At 53.8% G+C, this 20,768-nt stretch overlaps 1 pseudogene; it reads right to left on the bottom strand.

Annotated features, from left to right (window-relative positions):
* Window positions 1-5,818: 5,818 nt before the first annotated feature.
* Window positions 5,819-20,667, bottom strand: LOC136391168 (ferritin light chain pseudogene; annotated as a pseudogene).
* Between the last annotated feature and the right edge of the window lie 101 nt (window positions 20,668-20,768).

Genomic DNA, 20,768 nt, shown 5'->3' with positions numbered 1-20,768 from the left:
TGCTCGAGCCAGCGACCTTAGGCTCAAGCTGGTGAGCTTTTGCTCAAACCAGATGAGCCTGCGCTCAAGCTGGCAACCTCGGGGTCTCGAACCTGGGTCTTCCGCATCCCAGTCCGACGCTTTACCCACTGCGCCACCGCCTGGTCAGGCAAGAAAGGGGAACTTTCAAAGACAGCTGCATTGAATTGAGGCTAAGGACAGCTGCTTTAACTCCAGATCATGTCCTGTTGTCTACTCTTGTCACCATTGCCTGCCTGCCACACTCCTCCCTGCCTCTGGGACCCTCGCCCTCTACCCAGTATTCCCTCCACAGGAAGCTAGCTACTCCCTTGCTTACCTCTTTTTTTTTTACCAAACCTTGAGCAAAAGCCCTGGGCATGAGGGTGGCAAGGAGCCAGGCCCTATGCCCAAGCCTTAGCCCCGGTGGGAGCTCCCTCCTGCCCACTCTCCGGGCCATCTCTCTGGTTGACTTTTGTCCTTGGGTTATCTGCATAATCAGAAGAGGTTTCATTCTCTGCAACTGGGCAGCCATTAGGAAGAGGCAGACGCATTACCCTCTCACCGTACAATGGCCGGCTAATTCGGTCATTCTGTTTCACCTGCAGACTCGCTTTGCGGCAGGAGCCTCCCCTCCAGTGCAGGGCGGGCCCCATCTGTCCGGCCGTTTGCTCCAATGGCTCCGGCCATTATGTCTCCACTCGGAGGACTGGATGGTGCACAGGCGAGCGAGCGGGCATGTCTGCCTGTCTGCATTCTCCCTCTTGTCTCTTTATCATCCTCCCAGGGCTGAACAGAACTCGCTTCAAGGAGTGATGTCAGATGTGTGCAAAACAGACCGATAAAACCTAATGCACTCACTCCCCTTTGTCTGCCTGACTCTGCTACCTAACGCTTCCCACTCAAAGCCACTTAAAACACATCAGCAGTAACTCCACAGAACAGCTACTTGTTGGCTCATTGTGCTAAGCAGCTGCCAGCCGAGCTGGGGGAGGGGTGGAGAGAGGACCTGCTGGCTTGGTCCTCAATCCTCACTGCTGGGCAAAGCCCCTCTGTGCCCAGCCAGAGCCTGGCTCCTGGGCAAGGGTGCTGAGTTGCCTCCCACCCCTGCCTCTGCACCAGGAGAGAAGAGGCAGCGGTCACTGGCAGGGGGCATTCCTGGCTGGGGCTAGGAGGGCTGCTTCTCTCTCAGCTCCCCACCAACTTGCTATGGGACCCTGGGGGCGGGTCACTGCCCATCTCCAGTCCTCAGTTCCCCCATGCACCCCATGAGCAGTTGGACTGTGGCTTTTAAGGTCTACTCCCAGCTCCAAAAGACTGCCTGATGTAGTTAATGATCTGAAGCCTCCAAGACACGGGCCCATAACAGGGCACCCTGACCCAGTGTCAGGAATCAGAGTGAGTTCAGCTGTGTTGGGCAGATAAAATGTATTATGCTCACTTTGTTAAAGATGGTGTTACCCAGGTGATATTAATGTGTGTCTCTGGGCAGGCAGGATCGTTGTGGCCTGCGGCTTGGTTTTGGGATTAAGCCTTTCCTACCCTTTTTGATGTGGGGTGGTACAATCCAATCATGCCTCAGAGAAGTGACTTTGTAGTAGAGACTTCCCTATTTTGTATATTGGATTAAAGGTTATGGATCTACACTATAAAATGGGGGCAGAACAGGAGCTTACTCTCTTGGTTCCTGGGATGATTAGCATGAGAGAGCAGAGGGAGCAGAGCAGAGAGCAGAAAGAGGCCATGTGGCCAGGAGAAGCAGCCAAGATGGCGGAGTGCTGAGTGAGATGCCAGTTTGTGTAGTGTTTGTATCTGGGATAAGGAAGGAGATGGGGAACTGAGGAGAATAAGTCTGGTGAGCTAGAAACCTTTGATTCTAGGAAACTCGGATAAGTCAGTAGCTTTGTGAGCACTGAATGTGAGTGGGTTTTGGAGCCCAGTGTGTGTTTTTACTTGCCCGCTGGGTGCAAGCTAGGATTAAAGACTATGGCCCACCAGTTTGTGGCTCCGTTGTTTCTTTACCGACTGTCCGAATCCAATGCGAACCTGCATGGGCCAGGAGACTGCTGTGATAGTGGCCCTGGCCTTGGCCCCTGGCCTTACAAGCTGAGACCTGGAGGATCAGCCCAGAGCCAGCACAGGGTCTGGGCAGAGGCAGGACAGGATCGCAGCTGACAGGGATGCTGTATACAGAGGCCCGGAGGCAGGTCTGACCTGGAGGACCAGAAAGGAGCCCAGAGGAATGGACAGGCTGGAGAAATGGCAGAGCTGGGTCGCAAAGACCCTTCAGGTCATGGCAGGAGCTCAGCTTTTTTCCTGAGGGCAATAGGGAGCCAGAGAAAGCCTTAGAGCAGCCAGGCGTTCTCCCTTGATTTCTCTCTTTCGAAGACCACTTCCTTACTTCCAGGTGGAGAAGGAGTTGGGGGGCAGGGGGGGGCTGGGGTCTAGAGCAGAAGCAGGAGCTCTCGCTCGGCTGCTCTGACCACCCCAGCCGGCCCTGGCCGGCTGGCAGAAGTAGCGCACCCTCTCTCTGAGGGGAGGGAGAGACCAGTGTCCCCTGCTCTGAATGCTCCAGTCCTTGGGGACCCCTCGCTCAGTCGCTAGCCCAGCTTAGTGTGGCCGCTCCCAGCCTGGAGAGGCAGGGGTTAAGAGCAGAAGAGTCTCGGAAATCAGAGGATTACAGGCTTGCCGGTGGCCTGTCCCTTCCATCACACAGGCGCCCACGCACCCTGCTATCTCTGGGCTCAACTGTCACCACGGAGCACTGTATCGGGGACTCCATTAGGGAGGCACACAGCTGTCAGGCCAGGGGCTCTGAGAGCAGCGTGTCCTCACACCCCTGTGCCTGCGCTTGAGGACAGTCCTGTCCCTTGGGCTGTGTGGCAGGCTCCACCTGACCCTCTCCCCTGAAGCTGGGGAGTCACAGGTGCAGCATGGGCTCGGGGGTCTGAAGCCCCCTCTGCCACTTCCTCCTGCTGGACCTCAGATGCGATGCTCGAATCCCCCCAGCCCTGAGCCTGGATTCTCTCACCTGCACTGTGAAGACAGCGGTGGGACCTCCCCCGCCCCCCAGGGGCACGGCTGCCGCTACCACGAGTCTCTCTGTCCTTAGCTCTGCCTTTCCATGCTGTGAGAGCTGGGTTATCCCCACCTCCCATCCTCCACCTCTGCCAGTTTCCTTTTGGCCTTGTCTTTGGACGTTTCAAAGTCAAAGTGAACCATCAGTCAAAATAACCCCTCTTCTCAGGTTCCGCCCCCTTCTGATGCCTCCTCTATTTCTCCTTCCTAAACTTGACTTTAACTGTCTTTTGTGAAGATGACTTAAGGGGAGTGGGGGGGAGGAAGCACCTTGCAAATGAAAATCACTTAATTGCTCTTTCTGATTTTCAAAGGAGCACGTGCTCACTGTGAGCAACACCGAGACAATACAGGAAGGCTGAGCTTGGGCAGAGAGGATGAGGTGATTTTGAAGGCACCTCAGGCAGTCTCCAGCTGAGCTGGAATCATAGAGCCCCCCTCTCTGTGAACCTGGGGTGCTCCCCGCCTGCCCCCAGCATTGCCTGGACTCCCTGGCTCTGGCTGCCCCAGCCCCAGGGGTGCCTTCCCTCACCCACATCCTGCCCACCCCCTACACCCCAGCTCCTTGCTCCCCACAAATGTTCCCTAGACCTCTGCACCCTGGCGCTCTGTCCTTCCACTGAGCTCAACTGTTTTCATTTCAACAAACGTTTATGGAGCGTCTTTGTTTGGGGATGATCCGGCCAGGTGGACTCGCCCCTTCTGCCTGGGTTACGTGATTTCAACATGCCGTGTCTAGACTTCTGCTCCCCAACCTCCGGCCTGGATTGTCAGCGGCTTGAGGGCAGGTCCGCACCTTCTCTCTCTTTGTAGCCTCCACCTCAGCATCTATCATCCCCAGTGGGACTTTCTAGGCACCCGCGGGAGAGGCCGCTGCCGGGGACCAACACACAGGCTGGACACCACGCCAAGCGCCACACACCCTATCCCGTCTGGTTCTCACATTGACTGTGGGAGGTGGGCAGTGTCGTTACTCCCACTTTGCAGATAAGGAAACTGAGTTCAGACGGGTTGGGAAGCCTGCCTAAGAACCACAGTGTCGAGCTGAGAACCGAGATCTGAACCCAATTCTCTGAGGCCGAGGTCCCAGCTCTGAATTCCTAGAAAGGACTGCCTGTGTGTACAACTCAGTGGTCATATGAGGCAGGTGACAAATGCTGTCAGCAAGGTAGACCCAGGACAAAAAGGAAGGACAGATAAAAAGCATCCACCGGGTCCTGGGAAAGCTCCCTGAAGGAGGGGATGCCTGGCTGAGTTTTGGAGGACGCACAGGTATTCGCAGGTAGAAGGCGTCAGAAGAATAAGGAACAGCCTATGGGACAAGCCAAAGGTGTGAGTCAGTCCGAGCAGGAAAACAGCAGCCCCGTGGAGTCCAGAGGGGGAGAGCGGGGAGCTTAGGCGAGTGCGGTGGTCAGCTGGCGATGGCTACAACAGGCAGGACGAACCTTATGCACTCTGCTCAGGCATTGAAACGAGCTTTAGGCCAACAATTCAAACTGAGCTCCCTGGAATCCTAAGGGATTCCCCAGACACACCCCAGACACAACCTGGAGGAAGATAAACGAAAGGGAGGTGGCCCCAGCTCAGGCCCCGCCCCCAGCCCACTCCCTCCTCAGGCCCCGCCCCCAGCCCACTCCCTCCCGCGGCCCCAGCCTTAGGGCAGTTGAGACTTCACTGCTTGTACATCTAGGCTATTGATGTAAGATTTCATTTGAAGGCTTCTGCAGCAAACGTGTTCGAAACTGTCCCCGCAAGCTGGGGGCAGTTTTCAGCTGGGAGTAACAGGACCAGTTTTTACGATTCGCCTGTTCCTCGAAAACCTTGGCTGAGCCCCACTTTCCAATGTCCGTGCCCCGGGCTCTAGGGAGGGTGTGTTCAGGGTGTGTTCCCCTGTGTGGGGATGCTGTGTCCTGGGCCTGTGTCCATGGCTCCTAGTTCTGGCTCTACCTATAACATGCACAAGTGCCCCCAGTCTGGGTCTTGAAATTCTGGCACTCGACCTTGGACATGATCTGGGCCTATGGCCGCAGGCTGGACCTGACCTTCTCCCGGCCAGTTCTCTTCAGGGCGGAGGCTGGCCCCTGACGCAGGGGCTGCCCGAAGACAGAGCCTCTCAAACTGGAGGAAAGAGCCGTGACAACCACAGCAGCCAGGCCCAGTACCAACACCCAGCACTTGCTCTGTGACAAGCACTCCACACCCAGTGTCTCATTGAATCTTCACAATCACCCATTTCGCAGCTGGAAGAACAGAGGCTCAGCAGTGAAGGCAGCTGCCAAAGACACATCTCTGCCCCTCCACTCCTGGAGGACCTCCACATTCTGTCCCCTATGCTCTGCAGAGCACCTCTTGACATCTCCTGACATTCCTGCCGGAAGTGTCCTGTCCCCCGGTTCACAGCACAGGCAGGCTGCCGCGTGGGGTTTGGCAGGGTACCCCGGTAGGTCTGACCATGATGTGTGCTATTCTGCAACCCTGACGCTGGATAAAGCTGAGAATCACCCCCATGGGTGCCACGATTATAGCAGCATCCCTGCAGCTCTGCACTCTCCACAAAGCATGGGGTTGCTGGCGGTTTTATGGATATTCTCTTTGCACAGGGAGTTCGTTGACCTTTCCTGAGTTGTTCACATCTTTCTCCCTCTCTTTTGCTGCAAAAAGCTTTACTGTTTGCATTGGGCGCAATGCACGGGAGAGGGCCCCAGGGTGGTCAGAAGGACACCTGCTGGTTTCAGGGAGAGGCTCAGGCAGAAGTCGGACACCAGGGGGTGCAGAGGGGCCCCTCAGAGGCCGCGGGGCTCCACGGTTCCCGGTCAGGCTTGAGGGTGAGCCTTCCGAAGAGCCCCTCGCCCAGCCCAGCCTGGGGCCAATGGCCCGCAGAGGTTGGTCAAGTGGTCGGCCATCCTCTTGATGAGTTTCACCTGCTCACCCAGGCAGCGGGCCTCCGGGAAGTCACAGCGCTGAGGGTCCGTGCGGGCAGAACCCAGGGCACGCAGGTCCAAAAGGGCCCGGTCCAGGTTCTGCCCCGCGGCCGTGGTGGCCTCCATGGCATCTCGAGATCTACCCCACTCGTCCTGGGGAGGCTGCTGCACGTCCTGGCAGGGGACGCGGCCACCGCGCTGGTTCCGCATCTTCAGGAGCCTGGGCCAGCTGGCGGAAGGGTGGCCGCGCCCTCCGGGGACACGTCGCTGTGGCCGGAACAGGAGACCAGAGACAGGTAGATGCAGGGGGCCCGTGGGCGCAGGCTGGCCAGGCGGTTGACGGCAGCCGTGAGGTAATTCTGACGAGTTTGGGAGCTCCTGGTTGCTCGGCTACGGCAACGAGGAGTTAAGCTCAGAAAACAGTGTAGGCTGGTCTCGGAGGCGGAGGATGGCTGAGGTGGTCCCGAAGGTGGCGACTGGGAGAGAGGTCGGAGGGTGGTCGGAGGCTGGGAGAAGGGGCGTCCCTGGGTTCGAAGCAAGAGACAAGTCAGGGGACCTGTCCACACTTTTTTTTTTTTTTTTTTTTTTTTTTTTTTGTATTTTTCTGAAGCTAGAAACGGGGAGAGACAGTCAGACAGACTCCCGCATGCGCCCGACCGGGATCCACCCGGCACGCCCACCAGGGGCGATGCTCTGCCCACCAGGGGGCGATGCTCTGCCCCTCCGGGGCGTCGCTCTGCTGCAACCAGAGCCACTCTAGCGCCTGGGGCAGAGGCCAAGGAGCCATCCCCAGCGCCCGGGCCATCTTTGCTCCAATGGAGCCTTGGCTGCGGGAGGGGAAGAGAGAAACAGAGAGGAAGGGGGGGGGGGTGGGGGGTGAAAAAGCAAATGGGCGCTTCTCCTATGTGCCCTGGCCGGGAATCGAACCCGGGTCCCCCGCACGCCAGGCTGACGCTCTACCGCTGAGCCAACTGGCCAGGGCCCACACTTTCTTTTTAAGGGAAAAAAAAAATCTTCAAACACTTTCTCTAGTGGAACACTTTCATTTTGAGTCATGTTCCCCAGATGTGGCAAGTTTCTTTAAAAGCAGGACTCCTGTTCACCACCCGTTTTCATTCCTCATAAGAAATATCCACTGTGGTTATGTGGCTGCAGCTCACTTTTGCAGCTTGGGTGAGAGGAAGTCAGGACTGCTGCAATTTCTCATTAATTTGCTCGTTCAGTGCACGTGTGCTGAGCTCCCGTTGCGTGCCTGGCTCTGTGCTGCGTGCTTCAGATAGGACTCAAACAGCCTGGGGAAGGCCTGGCTGCAGGGGCTCCAGGTGAGTGGGGAGTCAGCTGGGTAGCGTAACAGCCTCAGGAGAAGGCAAGCTTCGTCAGGGCAGGTCATGAAGCGGGTGTTGCTCAGAGCCTCAGGGAGACAGGAGAGCATCCTTTGGAGATTAGTCCTGGCTGAGACCTGGAGGACAGGGAATGTGAACCATGCCAGGCCCTGGTTGGATAGCTCAGCTGGTTAGAGCATCATCCCAAAGCACAGAAGTTGCTGGTTCAATCTCTGGTCAGGGCACATACAGGAACTGATTAATATTCCTGTCTCTCTCTCTCTCTCTCTTTTTCCCTCTCCCTCCCTCTTTCCCTTCCTCTGTCTCTAAAATTAATAAAGTAAACATTTAAAAAAAAGGCATGCCAAGAGAAGGGGAAGGGTATTATGGGTGCAAGGAACAGCATAGGCCAAAGGAACAGTATCTGAGAAGGCTAGAGGATACCAGAGCACTAGATCAGTCTGGGAATCCGTGTGGCTGACTGGAGGGCGAAGGGGCTTCAGGGGTACAGGAGAGAGTTGAGAGAGAAGATGAAGGTAGGGGTCAGGCCTTGCAGGACCCGTGGGCTTTCAGGAGCACAGAGGTTACAGAGGAGGGTTCTGCAGAGGAGTGGCCCAGTGGAAAGTTCAGGATCTGGTTTCAGCGGGGCCTAAACTCAAACCCAGATTCTGCCACTAACTGAGTGACTGTGGGCAAATTGCTCAAGCTCTCAGAGACTCAGTTTCTCCGGCTGTTAGATGAGGACCATCCCGAGGTGCTGGGAGGAGTCGACAAGACGCTGTGAGGCTGTCAGCCCAGCCCCCCACCAGGCAGATGCTCAGTGGACAGGGTCAGGCTTTTCCTCAGATTCGTCCACTCATCTTCACACCCAGAAAGAAATAGACACTCAGTAACGATGTGTCGAGTGAAGGGAGACGTGGTCAGCGGCTTGGAGGGGCAGGCAGAGGTCCACCCGGGGAAACCTCTTCACATGGAAGGCAAGGGGATAAGACACATAGCTGAATCAATAATCAGAATACTGATGATTGATTGTTAAGTAATTTACATTCAATTAGCAGTTGCGCTCTCCCCTGTACAGGTGAGGTCATGGAGGCTGGGAGGAGTTTGTTGATACATTGTGCAAAGTTACCTTGAGAGAGAGCACTGAGGCTGGAATTGGCATCCGTTTGACCCTGACGCCTCTAAAGTACAGCCGTGATGGCATGTGCCATACCAAGGTCGTGTTCCACATGGCTTTTACTTCCCTGTTGGCGCCCACATGCGGCTAAACTACAGGCAGGCATAGGAGGAGACTGCCAGGCACGGCGGGCCCCAGAAAGGGCCTGGACCCCAGGGTCTTTCAGTCCATCAACAGCTATTTATCAACAGCTATTTATCAAGCGACTTCTGTGTGCCTGAAGTGTTGGGGACTGAAAGCCAACATGGGCTTTGCAGTTTAGAGTTTTGGGGACAGAGGTATGGGGAACTGGCAGTAAGCTGACAGTCTGCCCAACCCCTCACCTCACTTGTTCTATGAAGTTGCTAAAGGCTGTTAAGTTGTGGTGCTGGATTGTTTATACTCATCCTAACCCCCGTGTCCCCTGGAAAGACTGGAGGCAAGTTTCTTTTATCCTTTGTTTTGTGAAGATGTTATGTATGGTAGGGGTTTTCTCTATTTAGCAAAATTCTTGGGTTGCCTTGGAAATGTGATCAGAGATCTCTTTGATTTGCTAATGGCCCTCTTCGCCCTATAAATAAAGCAGGAAGCTGGTGTGGAGCGGGCTCTGTTCTTGCCGTCAGCATTGCAGAGCCCATCCTTTTACTTTAAAGCCAATTTTTAAAATTCTGTGCAAGCCCTGGCCGGTTGGCTCAGCGGTAGAGCGTCGGCCTAGCGTGCGGAGGACCCGGGTTCGATTCCCGGCCAGGGCACATAGGAGAAGTGCCCATTTGCTTCTCCACCCCTCCGCCGCGCTTTCCTCTCTGTCTCTCTCTTCCCCTCCCGCAGCCAAGGCTCCATTGGAGCAAAGATGGCCCGGGCGCTGGGGATGGCTCTGTGGCCTCTGCCTCAGGCGCTAGAGTGGCTCTGGTCGCAACATGGCGACGCCCAGGATGGGCAGAGCATCGCCCCCTGGTGGGCAGAGCATCGCCCCATGGTGGGCGTGCCGGGTGGATCCCGGTCGGGCGCATGCAGGAGTCTGTCTGACTGTCTCTCCCTGTTTCCAGCTTCAGAAAAATGAAAAAAAAAAAAAATTCTGTGCAGTTCCCACTCAGCACCTGGAATTACTAGCTGCACTGGTTTGCAGCACTGAGGATATATTAATGAGCAGGAAACACAGTCTGTCTGCACAGGGCTCGCAGCTAGTGGAGATGATGGGCATCAAACCAAGAATTACTAGTGTGGACAAAAAAAAAGGGTTCTATGGAAAGTCACCTCACAGGGTGATCTGATCATAAATTCCTAACTGAGCAAATCATGCTGGGTAGTCACGCCCCAAGCATATAACTTCTTTGGTAAAAGACTTATCTTTGCCGCAAGCAAGCCCTGTCTATTGTTTTGTGCATCTAGGTTAGTTAATACACCTTTCAAATGCCTCTTTTCAGACTCTTTCTTCTAAGACTCAGCCACTTCTGCTGACCCTCCTTCTGAAGCATGCAAGAGGCAATCCAATCCCCTGCTCACTTCCCCTGACCTCCACTTAATCTTCCTTGCGCATAAGAGAAGCTGAAAAACTGTTTTCTTCTGAAGCATTTGGGATCTTGCTCTCTGAGGTAGGTCATCAATTTGGCTCAGATTAAACGCATAAGAATTCTCTACAGCTTTAGACGGTTCTTACATCAGCAGCAGTGGGTGGAGGGCAGGGACAGCAAGTGCTTTCTCATTGGCGACAATGATTGATTGTCAATCTATTGGAATACTTCTTGTTGTAGTAATATAATGTCATAGTAGTTAAATATATAGAAATGTAAAAAACAAATATATGGAAAATATATAAAAGTAATTAAAGTAATTATTAAAATTAAATAAAGTTATGCCATCTGGACAGGAATTAATATAGTGTATGCAGATGTGATAAACAGACTCTGACTTTCGAGCAGGGCCCAGTTAGTGTGTGTGTGTGAATTTTATAGATAGATAAGAAGTGGCTTGATGTCATAACTTTGTAAAATAAGAACATCTTAAAAAGTGGTTTGACATAAACATTTCAATAAATTAACATAAAAGGGGTTCCCTGCAAGGAACTCCCAAAAAGGTGGTTTGAGGTAATAATCCTGTAAAATGACACCTGTTAGAAGGCGTTGGCCAGAAAAGGTACTAAAGCTGAGGGGCCCCCTGCTGCAGTAGTCGCCCAGACTCCAACGTTGATGTGGACTGTCTCCAAGCTGTTCTGAGCTCTGACCAAAGACAGCCGAGAGGAGCACGCCAACGGGGCCCCTCTTAAGCTGTACCCAGGCACACCAAAAGGATTTGTGAGTAATAAATTGCCTGTCTAGCCTGACCAGGCAGTGGCACAGTGGATTGAGTGTCAGACTGGGATGCAGAGGACCCAGGTTCGAGATCCTGAAGTCGCCAGCTTGGGCACGGGCTCATGTGGTTTGAGCAAAAGCTCACCAGCTTAGACCTAAGGTCGCTGGCTTGAGCAAGGGGTTACTCGGTCTGCTGAAGGCCCCCGGTCAAGGCACATATGAGAAAGCAATCAATGAACAACTAAGGTATCAGAACAAAAAACTGATGATTGATGCTTCTCATCTCTCCATTCCTGTCTGTCTGTCCCTATCTATCCCTCTCTCTGTCTCTGTAAAAAAAAAAAAAAAAATACCTGTCTAATTATTGCAACTAATTTGTGTGTCGGTTGTGTCTTTCCTCCGGTGGCATTTAGTGTTGGCACTTATCAGTAGCATCCTCAGAGCCACCTCAAGAGAAGTCTCAAAGAGGCTGCTAGCCCTGCTAATAAGCAGGAGCATCCCACTGCACGGGGAAGTCGACTCAGGGACGTCTGATTGACGTACAGCTTGGGCTCAACTGGGACACTTCTCTATCCATTTCTCTCACCTGGCACTCACTACACATGCCCTACAGTGCCTACCAACGGCAGGGTTAAAGCCAGCCCAGTGTGGGGGCCTGCAGGAACCTGCAGCCAGCATCCCTTCTGATTGGTTGTACCCTTGTACCTGGTCTATGGGGCTGGGCTCTATTTTGTATATTATTACCCCAAGTGCAGGGCCTGTGAGAGGTTTGAAGGGGTGTGGCCTGGTGGGTGGGAGGAGTGACCTACCTGCAAGGCTCCTTGAGGAAGGGACTTTTATTTCAGTGATGCCTGAGGCCAAGTGGGAGTTAGGTGGGTGAAGAGACAGGCAGCCAGCAAGCCTGGCAGCAGGAGGCGCAGCCCCAGAGGCCCAGGTAGGGAAGGAGCCAGGAGTGAGGGAGGATATTTGTGCTGCAGCTGAGGGGGTGGAGGGCTGGACCTGCAGGGTGTTGGGGGCCAGGGGCAGAGACTTGGTTTATATCCCACGATCACACGAGCCAGGAGCCAGGAGCGGTGCTAGGCAAGGGAGGGGCCTGGCTTGGTACAAAGGGCCAGAGGGGGGCAGGGAGGTGGACGGGAAGGGGACTGGGGACTTGTTCAGGGCACAGGTGGTGAGGTGACCAGGACCAGTGGTCGGCAAACTCATTAGTCAACAGAGCCAAATATCAACAGTACAACGATTGAAATTTCTTTTGAGAGCCAAATTTTTTAAACTTAAACTATATAGGTAGGTACATTCCTTATCGAGGTAGCACCCGCACATGGTATTTTGTGGAAGAGCCACACTCAAGGGGCCAAAGAGCCGCGTGTGGCTCACAAGCCGCAGTTTGCCAACGAGGGACCTAGACCACAGTCAGGAAAGTGGGCAGGAGAGAGGAACGACCCCACAGGTGAGCAGAGGTGAAATGGATTGTCCTCACCGTCGCGGTCCTGGGGCCTGATGCTCAGACACTATTCCTTGGAGTCCCAGAGCCTTCTGAATAGACCTTTCTGGAACCCAAGGCAGGTTCTGAGGCTCGGACTCCTCTCTGGCAGAGCAGGCAGGGGTAAGCACTGCAGCCGTCGGGCCCGGCTCCCCGGAGCGCCAATTCGGAAAATGACAGCCCGAGACCCGAGAGGAAGGGTGGAAAATGGGCACCTCGGCGCCTCCCTGTGTCTCCTGCACGGTTTGGAAATAGCTGAGATGAAAGAGCCACAAGGAGGGGGTGCCCGCTGGGCAGGCAGATGAGAGGCCCAAGGACGTGGCCCCTGGGCAGGGAGGGGAACGCCAGGGGGTGCAGGAGGGAGAAGTCCAGGGACAGCACGGGCACATTCAGAAGACAGAAAGGACACATGTCAAAAGGGACACACACAAACAAGAGGAGTTGAGATGTGAGCAAAGATTGTGTGTGTGTGTGTGTGTGTGTGTGTGTGTGTGTGTGGATGTGTGTGGATGTGATGCGGGCTTTGAGGAGCAATTCAAAAGCCTTCGGCCCTTAGCGCATCTGAATACCCCCCTTCTCTCTTCATCCCCAACCACCAAAAAAAAAAAAAAGAGAGAGAGAGAGAGAGAGCAAGAGAAAGAAGGAAAACAAAATATCTACAGTTGTCGAGACAAGAGGAGAAAAATAGAGGCAAACATCCGTAATTTTCTCTGTGGGGCTTTGCGGTAATTGAGCCATTTGGATAAAAATAAAGGCAGCAGGCCCCTTAGGTAAGAAGAGCTTTTGCAATCTAAGAAGCTGGAATTATGCGTCTTGTGTCACTTGAAATCCCCCGGTCTCCCCCTTCCCCGGGCGACCCAAACCACTTTCCCTTTTCTTATTATTTTTTTAAGTACCCTGTCAAATGTCGTCTGTAGAGCAGAGAATTTCAGCTGTCACAACTAATTTCAATTTTTCCATGTGCTTTTCCCCCCTTGGTGTCCCAGGGGAGGGGCGGCAGAGCCCCCTTCCCCTGGCTCTCATCTCTCGTGTTTCTCTCTCTCTCTCTCTCTCTCTCTCTCTCTCTCTCTCATCCTCTCACTCTTTTTATTTATCATTGTTGTTATTTCAAAACCAGATTTATATCACGTATTTGTGTGGGGAGTGTTTAAGGGCTGTGTTTGGCTCCTGTGGGGGGCGGGGCCTGGCCCTGTTCGTTTCTGGAGTCCCCCCCCCCCCCACCGCACCTCCCACCCCACGTCCAAGTCCTCACCTCTGCCACCTGTGCCCCGGGGGCTCCCACCATTCCCTTCCTGTCCCCTACCCCACCCCAAGCATCCACCAGGGAAAATCCAGACCTCAGACACAACACCGATTCTCCAGGTTCCATCAGATCCAGGGGAACCACGGAAGTCGGGCTTCCCATTAGAGGGGCAGGCTGGCGAGGGCCAGCGTCATGGACTTGCCACACCCCTCACCTGTCTCCATCTTTTCCCTCATCTTTCTTGCCATCTCAGTTCATGCCTTCATCCAGTGAGCATTGATCCAGGGCCACCTCCTAGGTGCCGGTCCTGCCAGGGAGCTGAGTGCACCAAGATAAGTGGAGGCACAATCATGGCCCTTGGGGAGGCGACATGCCAGTGGAGGCAAAGAGGCAGAGAGAGCATTGGGGACAAAGCGTTTGGTGTGCTGGCCAGCGGCTGTGCAGGCGGTGGGGCACGGCGGGTGCAGGGAGGGTCCGCTTTAGCTCAGCTACTTGCTGTGAGAGGCCTTGGCCAGGGAGCAGGCTTGAGCCGACTCCCCAGAGCACAGCGATGCTGCCTACTGCACAGTTCAAAGAAGGGAGCGCCAAGCTGGGGCCAGTGCGGACAAGGCTGATGCTGTGAACTAAATTGTGTTCGATTCCGATCCCCGTAAATCCCTAGGTTAAAGTCCTAGCCCCGGTACCTCAGAATACGATCTCATTTGGAAATGAGACCGCTGCAGTGGTCCTCCAAGACGAGGTCAGACAGGAGTAAGAGGGGACCCCAATCCAACATGACTGCACAGAGACACACACAGAGGGAGAGGCCACGGGAAGATGAAGGCAGAGATGAGACCGATGCTTCCACATGCCCAAGAATGCCAACAGTGGCCAGCACACCAGCAGAAGCAGAGGGGAGAACAGAAGAGGTCCAGCCTCGGAAGGAACCAACCCGGCGGACACCTTGGTCTCAGACTTGTAGACTCCAAAGCTGGGAGACAGTAAATCTCTATTGGTTACGCCACCCGCTTTATTACGCCAGCCCTGGCAACTAGTACGCACGGAGACGAGAAACAACATGTTCTGAGAAGCGCACAGAATTCATCAGGGTGGGTGCTCAGGGTTTGAGATGGTGAGGCTGGGGTGCAGGGGGCCGGACCCTGCAGAACCAAGGGCATTACGTGGAGGGCAGTGGGGGTGGGTGGGAGGAGCATGGGAGCCTTAAGCAGGAGGGAGGTGGGACGGGATGAGCTGGGTCACATGCACACACTGCTTACAGGGAGTGCGCCAGAGGGGGAGAGGCATCCTTTTCTTCCCATTCCCCGCTTTCCCTTCCTCTTCCACACACGCTCTTCCAGGCTCGGCCTGGCTTCTTCACTCATCGGTGGCTCTGAGACCCAGGACCAGGTCTGTCCCACATGAGCCACAAACAGGGTTCGGTGAGTGAAGAAACAGGCCAACCTGCTCCTGGTTCCTCAGCTCCCCTCCCCACTTTCTTGTTGGTTAACAGCCCTCTCTGAGCACCAGGGTATACAGAGCACTGATAAATTAGGGAGCTGAATGACAGTAGGTCCATTTGGGGACACCGCCAGCCCGGGTGTGAGAGCCGAGGCTGCTAGAGGGAAAGCAGCCGCCACGGGGCCAGGGTCACCGAGTGAAGACCGGCGTGGAGGACGTGCAGGCTGGGTGCCCACTTCTCAGTAGGCTCTGTTCCTCCTTGGCCCTCCTTTCTTCTGTGTTGTTCTATGTTCTTCTCTCCTGCCCCTGCTGTCCCTGGGAGAGAGGAGGGAAGGTCCTAGAAAAGGCCAGGACCCTTCGTAGGGAGTGGGAGGACCTGAAGCACAGAGAGGTTGCATGACCTTCCCAACGCCACACAGCTGATAGGAGTCAGAGTCTGGGATTTGAACCCAGGAAGTGTAAGCCTCAACACGCACAGCCTCCATGGGGGCTCCGGAGGCATGGGGGTGTATGGGGGTGTGTGTGCTCCATACCTACCTGTTTAATTCAGCACTCACTTCCAGGAAGGCCGTGTTGCCTGGAGGTTAAGAACATGCTTGTTTAATTCAGCACTCACTTCCAGGAAGGCCGTGTTGCCTGGAGGTTAAGAACATGCTTCTGGAGGCAGAGGGCCCGCAGCTGAATCTCAGCTCTATCCCCACCCATGAGCCACTGGGCCACTCTGAGCTTCGGTTTCCTCAATGCAAAACTGGATACTCAGGGGTCCTACCAGTGGCAAATACTGGCTGCAGTCCCCCTAGCTGTCTCCCTTTCCTCCCGGGGGCTCCCAGCTGGACTCCATTTCCCAGGCTCCCCTGCAGGCACCATGTACTGAGTTTGAGGCCAATGGAATGTTGGAGGAAGTGATGTCACAAGCTCTAAGCCTGGCTCCTAAAGCTTCCTGTGCCCCTTCTTCCCACCCTCTGCCCTGGCTGGGTCCATGAATGACTACATGGAGCACAGCCCCCACCTGACACCCCTGCCCTGCATTGGAGTGTGATATGAGCAGCAGATGAGCTCTCTGGGGGGTGACCTGTTAGGGTAGTTAGCTGCTCTTAGGAAGACCCTTCCCATTGTGCTCTGATGGGGACTGAAGAGTGGCTCACTTCATAGTGCTCAGCACCGTGCTTGGCTCTTTGTAAGCCCCGGTTAACAATTTATCATCGTTGTTCCATAGCTCCCTCCTGCTGCAGTGTGAGCAAGCTGGGCGCTCAAGATCCACACTGGTGCCCGTGTGCCTGTGTCTGGTGTGGGGTCAGTGTCTCAAACCAGGTCTCAATGTCTAAGAGCTGGGCTCCTTCTGTCCGGGACCCCTCAGACTGGTGGCTCTTGGCCTCCTCTCCTATAGCTGTAGACGTACCCTGCCCCCACCCATAGAAAAATGGGCCAGCACCCATTTCATCACTAGGGTCCCCTAGTGTTGGCCATGCTTCAGACCCCTAGCTCGGAGGTTTTTAAAAAGATTTTATTGATTGATTTTAAACAGAGAAGAGAGAGAGAGAGACAGAGAGACAGAGAGACAAGGGGCAGGGCAGAAAGCATCAACTCATAGCTGCTTCTCGTATGTGTCTTGACCAGGGTTTTGAACTGGCAACCTCAGCATTCCAGGTTGATGGTTTATCCACTGCGCCACCATAGGTCAGGCTGGCTTGGAGTTCTTATGCAAGGGTCTAAGGAGCTTTCCTCGGATTCGGCTTCAGAGGGTCCTGGAACCTCCTAAGTCATGCCATCGCCTGGGCTGTGCTTCTCTGCCTCCTCCCTCTAAGTGTCTCTGTGAGGGGCACCAGTACCACTCCGGACAGATGGCACTGCTGGCCCACCCTGGCTCTCTAACATCTAGGAGCTCCTTGTGGGAGCTGTGTGACCTTGGATGTGCATCTTAATCTCAGCCTCAGTATCCTGCTTTGTGGATCCAAGGCCCAGCCTGTTGGTTATGGTGCACAGAGTAAGGGCTCAAACTTTGCAAGGGGTCAAACAGTTTCTTGTCCCAACAGAAACTGGGAGGATGCGCCTTGCGTGCTGAGGTGCTTCTGACCTAATGTCTCCACAGGCAGCATGAGGCAGCCCTGGGGCACCCAGGCCCCACCTCCAGCCCCGTGCTCTGTGCCAGGACTGGAATCACTTGGCGGGGAAGGCACATGTCCACAGGCCCCAGCCCACTTGTGGAGCTGCGCTGCCATGAGGGAAATTGCCCTAAATGTGAATCCACCTAGAAGCCAGGGAAAGTGATTTTGATGTTCACGAGTAGAGAGCGGTAGCCCTTCCGCACACCATGTTTTCAGCTTGTCTGCCTTCCAATCACTCCCAAATAACATGTTTTATTTGGTGTGACTGCTGCTCACAGGGGCCCTGTTCCACCCAGCACTGGCTGCCGAAGCGCAACATTTAGAATCACATCTGCTTTTCATTTGTAATGAACAGAATGGGTTTCAGACGCCCACAGCCATCGCGCCCAGCGCCAGGGAGCCGTTCTCTGGAGGATCACTGTGGGCCACTGACAGGCCGGTCGCTGAGCAGGCACCAGCATCGTTCCAAGGGCTCAGGAAGGGGGGACCCGAGACAGGGGCAGGGAAACCGCGTTTCCTGCGGCAGCTCCGGGTTCAAACCTCGACTCCTCCACTTCCGGGCTCGGTGACTTCAGGCATGTTGTTCTTCCTTGCCGAGCCTTATTCCCTCATCTGCAGAGGAAATGATCAGGTCTTTGCCAGCCAGTGTTTCTCTCGTTCTGGTCCCCGCCCCCACCCCCAGCAGAAACCAGTTGCGGGAGTTCTTGGTTTGCCCCCTCCACCCAACCTCCCGCCCCGCCATGATGGTTTCAAAAGTCAGCTTCTCTGCCTGGCCAGGTGGTGGCGCAGTGGATAGAGCGTCGGACTGGGATGCGGAAGGACCCAGGTTCGAGACCCCGAGGTCGCCAGCTTGAGCGCGGGCTCATCTGGCTTGAGCAAAGAGCTCGCCAGCTTAGACCCAAGGGGGTTACTCGGTCTGCTGAAGGCCCGCGGTCAAGGCACATGTGAGAAAGCAATCAATGAACAACTAAGAAGTCGCAACGAGAAACTGATGATTGATGCTTCTCATCTCTCTCCGTTCCTGTCTGTCTGTCCCTGTCTATCTCTGCCTCTATAAAAAAAAAAAAAAAAAAAAAAAGTCAGCTTCTCTATTTGTACCCGAGGTTCACAGCAGCATTGTTCACGATGGCCAAAGGGTAGAAACAGTCTACTGATGGGTGATGGACAAATACAATGTGGTCTATCCGTACAACGGAATAATATTCAGGCTTAAAGAGGAAGGGAATTCTGATACCTGCTGAAACAGAGATGCATGCTGAGGACACGATGCTAAGGCAATAAGCTAGACACAGAAGGGTAAGTACTGGACGATTCTCTTTATGTGGGGTCCCCGAGAGCGGTCAGACTAGTGCAGAAAGCAGAATGGCGTGGCAGAGCGTCTGGCACGGCTGAAGGGAGGAGAGAACAGGGAGTTGGTGTTTAGTAGGCACTGATTTTCAGTCTGCAAGATGGAAAGTTTTCTGGAGGTGGGTGGTGGGAATGATTGCACAACCGTGTGAGTGTCCTGAATGCCACTGAATGGCACATTTAAGAATGCTTTTAGAATGGTAAATTTTGTGTTGTGTTTTTTTTTTACTACAGTTTTAATTTTTTTTAAATAAACCAAGAAAATTCAGCTCCTTTTAAAACTCTTAAAAAGAAGAAAAGAGAAGAAGAGAGCACCCCCCCCCCCCCAGACAAGGTTGGCCATGAGAAAGCCATTGCAATCCTGAAGAAGATTTTAAAAATTAGCACAGGATTCCATGTACAGGCCTAGGCTAAATAACATAAAAAAAAAAAATCAGGAGAAGTAATTTGCAAGTTCCAAGAAATTATAAAATTATTATTAAAATTGACTTTCAGGGAAGTAGAAAACCAAAGAATGCGTTAACCTTGAAAGAGACGGACAATTTTCTCAAAGCAACCCCTCTGCAAAGCAAGTCCCTGGGCCCTGAGAGGGTTACGCCTGGCTAACTGGACGTTCGTGGCACAGGCAAGCCCGAGATGCAGATTCCCCCACAGTCCAGAGAAGAATGGGAGCTCCCCAGCTGATCTTAGGGTATGTGCATAACCTCCACACCAGGTGGTCACGCGGCAAGCTCGGAAACAGAAAACCACCGCCTGCTCTCATGCGTGTGTATAGACACGAAAGGCATACGTCAAAATCTCCCCATTTTAACCCTCCCATATATTATTTTCACAAAATCGGGGTTTGTTACCAGCCATTTCTAACTCTTCTTAGTAATTTTCCATGTGTGTAAATCAGAAATTCATCTTTTTTTTTTTTTAATAAAGTGAGAGGCGGGAAGGCAGAGACAGACTCCCGCATGCGCCCCTATCGGAATCCACTTGGCAAGCCCATTAGGGAGCGATGCTCTGCCCACCTAGACCTGCTGCTCCATTGGTCAGCAACTGAGCTATTTTAGCACCTGAGGTGAGGTCATGGAGCCATACTCAGTGCCCAGAGCCAACTTGCTTGAATAAGTCATGGCTGCAGGAGGGGGGAAGAGAGAGAGACAGAAAGAGAGAGAGAGAGAGAGAGAGAGAGAAAGAGAGAGAGAGAGGGAGGGAGAGAGAAGGGGAAGGGGTGGAGAAGCAGAGGGTCACTTTTCCTGTGTGCCCTGACTGGGAATTGAACCCCAGACTTCCACATGTTGGGCTGACCCTCTACAGTTGAGCCAACCAGCCAGAGCCAGGAATTAATCTTAAAAAAAAAAAAAAAAAAAAAAAAAATCAGCACTTTAATGTAGAAAGCATGAAAATATAAAAATACAAACTGAAGTTTCTGGGACAATCTGCCACAGGTAGAAGCAAGCACTACTGTGGCGTTCCACTTAGCCACCTTGCTGCTCAAAGACAAGGCCGAGGCCACCAAGAAAAAACAGAAAATAGATTTATAGACTTGACTTGTGGTCAGCGGGAAATGCTGAGACCTCCTGAGAATAGGGGGAGGTTGTGTGGACTGGGCTGTCACAGAGAAGTCTTCATTTATTTACTCATGTATTTGTTTATTCACCTGTGAACATAATTGAGCACCCACTCTTCTTCCTTTGCTGAAAATAATTACTGAGCTCCTGTTGTATGCTGGGCACTGCTCCAGGTACCTGGCTCAGGCGAGACCAAGTCGGACAGAACCCCTGCCCTCACACAGCTCTCGGCCGATGCCAAGGACGGGGCATGGGCTGGGCACCAACAGGGCCACAGGGACTGAAGATGCCTCTTCTAGTCCATCAGCAGGCTTCGGTTTGGTTGGGGGACTGTCCAGTTTGGATGTGGAAGTGAATTTGGAAAGCGCATCTTGGAAGGTGACTTGCTTCCATGACCCTGGGCAGGAACTGGAATAGTCACAGGCCACCAAGGATGGAGAGAGGATACTTCCGGGGTACGTCAGGGGACATGCTAGTCCTTGTTTATTGATTTGTGGCCCCACACAGGCAACACGTAAATGTCACAGAGCAACTCCAACCTCTGTCCTGGGCCTCTCGTTGTCTCCATGGGAGTCTCACAGCAGGACCGAGCTCCGTGGAGACAGGGAGTACACGGTTTGTCTCCAGACTCCACAACCAAGCAGCACTGTCTGGTCAGCCCCTACCCAGGTAACCGCCTCCAAGACGGCCGCAAGCTTGGCTGTGGGCTTGTTTCTTCTCTCTGCCAGCATGCTTGGCCCACATTAGACGCAAACCAAAAATCAGTAAGGGGCTGATTGATTTTTATTTTTTAAGAGAGAGGAACAGAGAGAGAAAGAGAGAGAGAGAGAGG

Source organism: Saccopteryx leptura, chromosome 2 (assembly GCF_036850995.1).
Source record: "Saccopteryx leptura isolate mSacLep1 chromosome 2, mSacLep1_pri_phased_curated, whole genome shotgun sequence".
Taxonomy (NCBI): Eukaryota; Metazoa; Chordata; class Mammalia; order Chiroptera; family Emballonuridae; genus Saccopteryx; species Saccopteryx leptura.
This window is presented reverse-complemented; position numbering and strand designations above follow the sequence as displayed.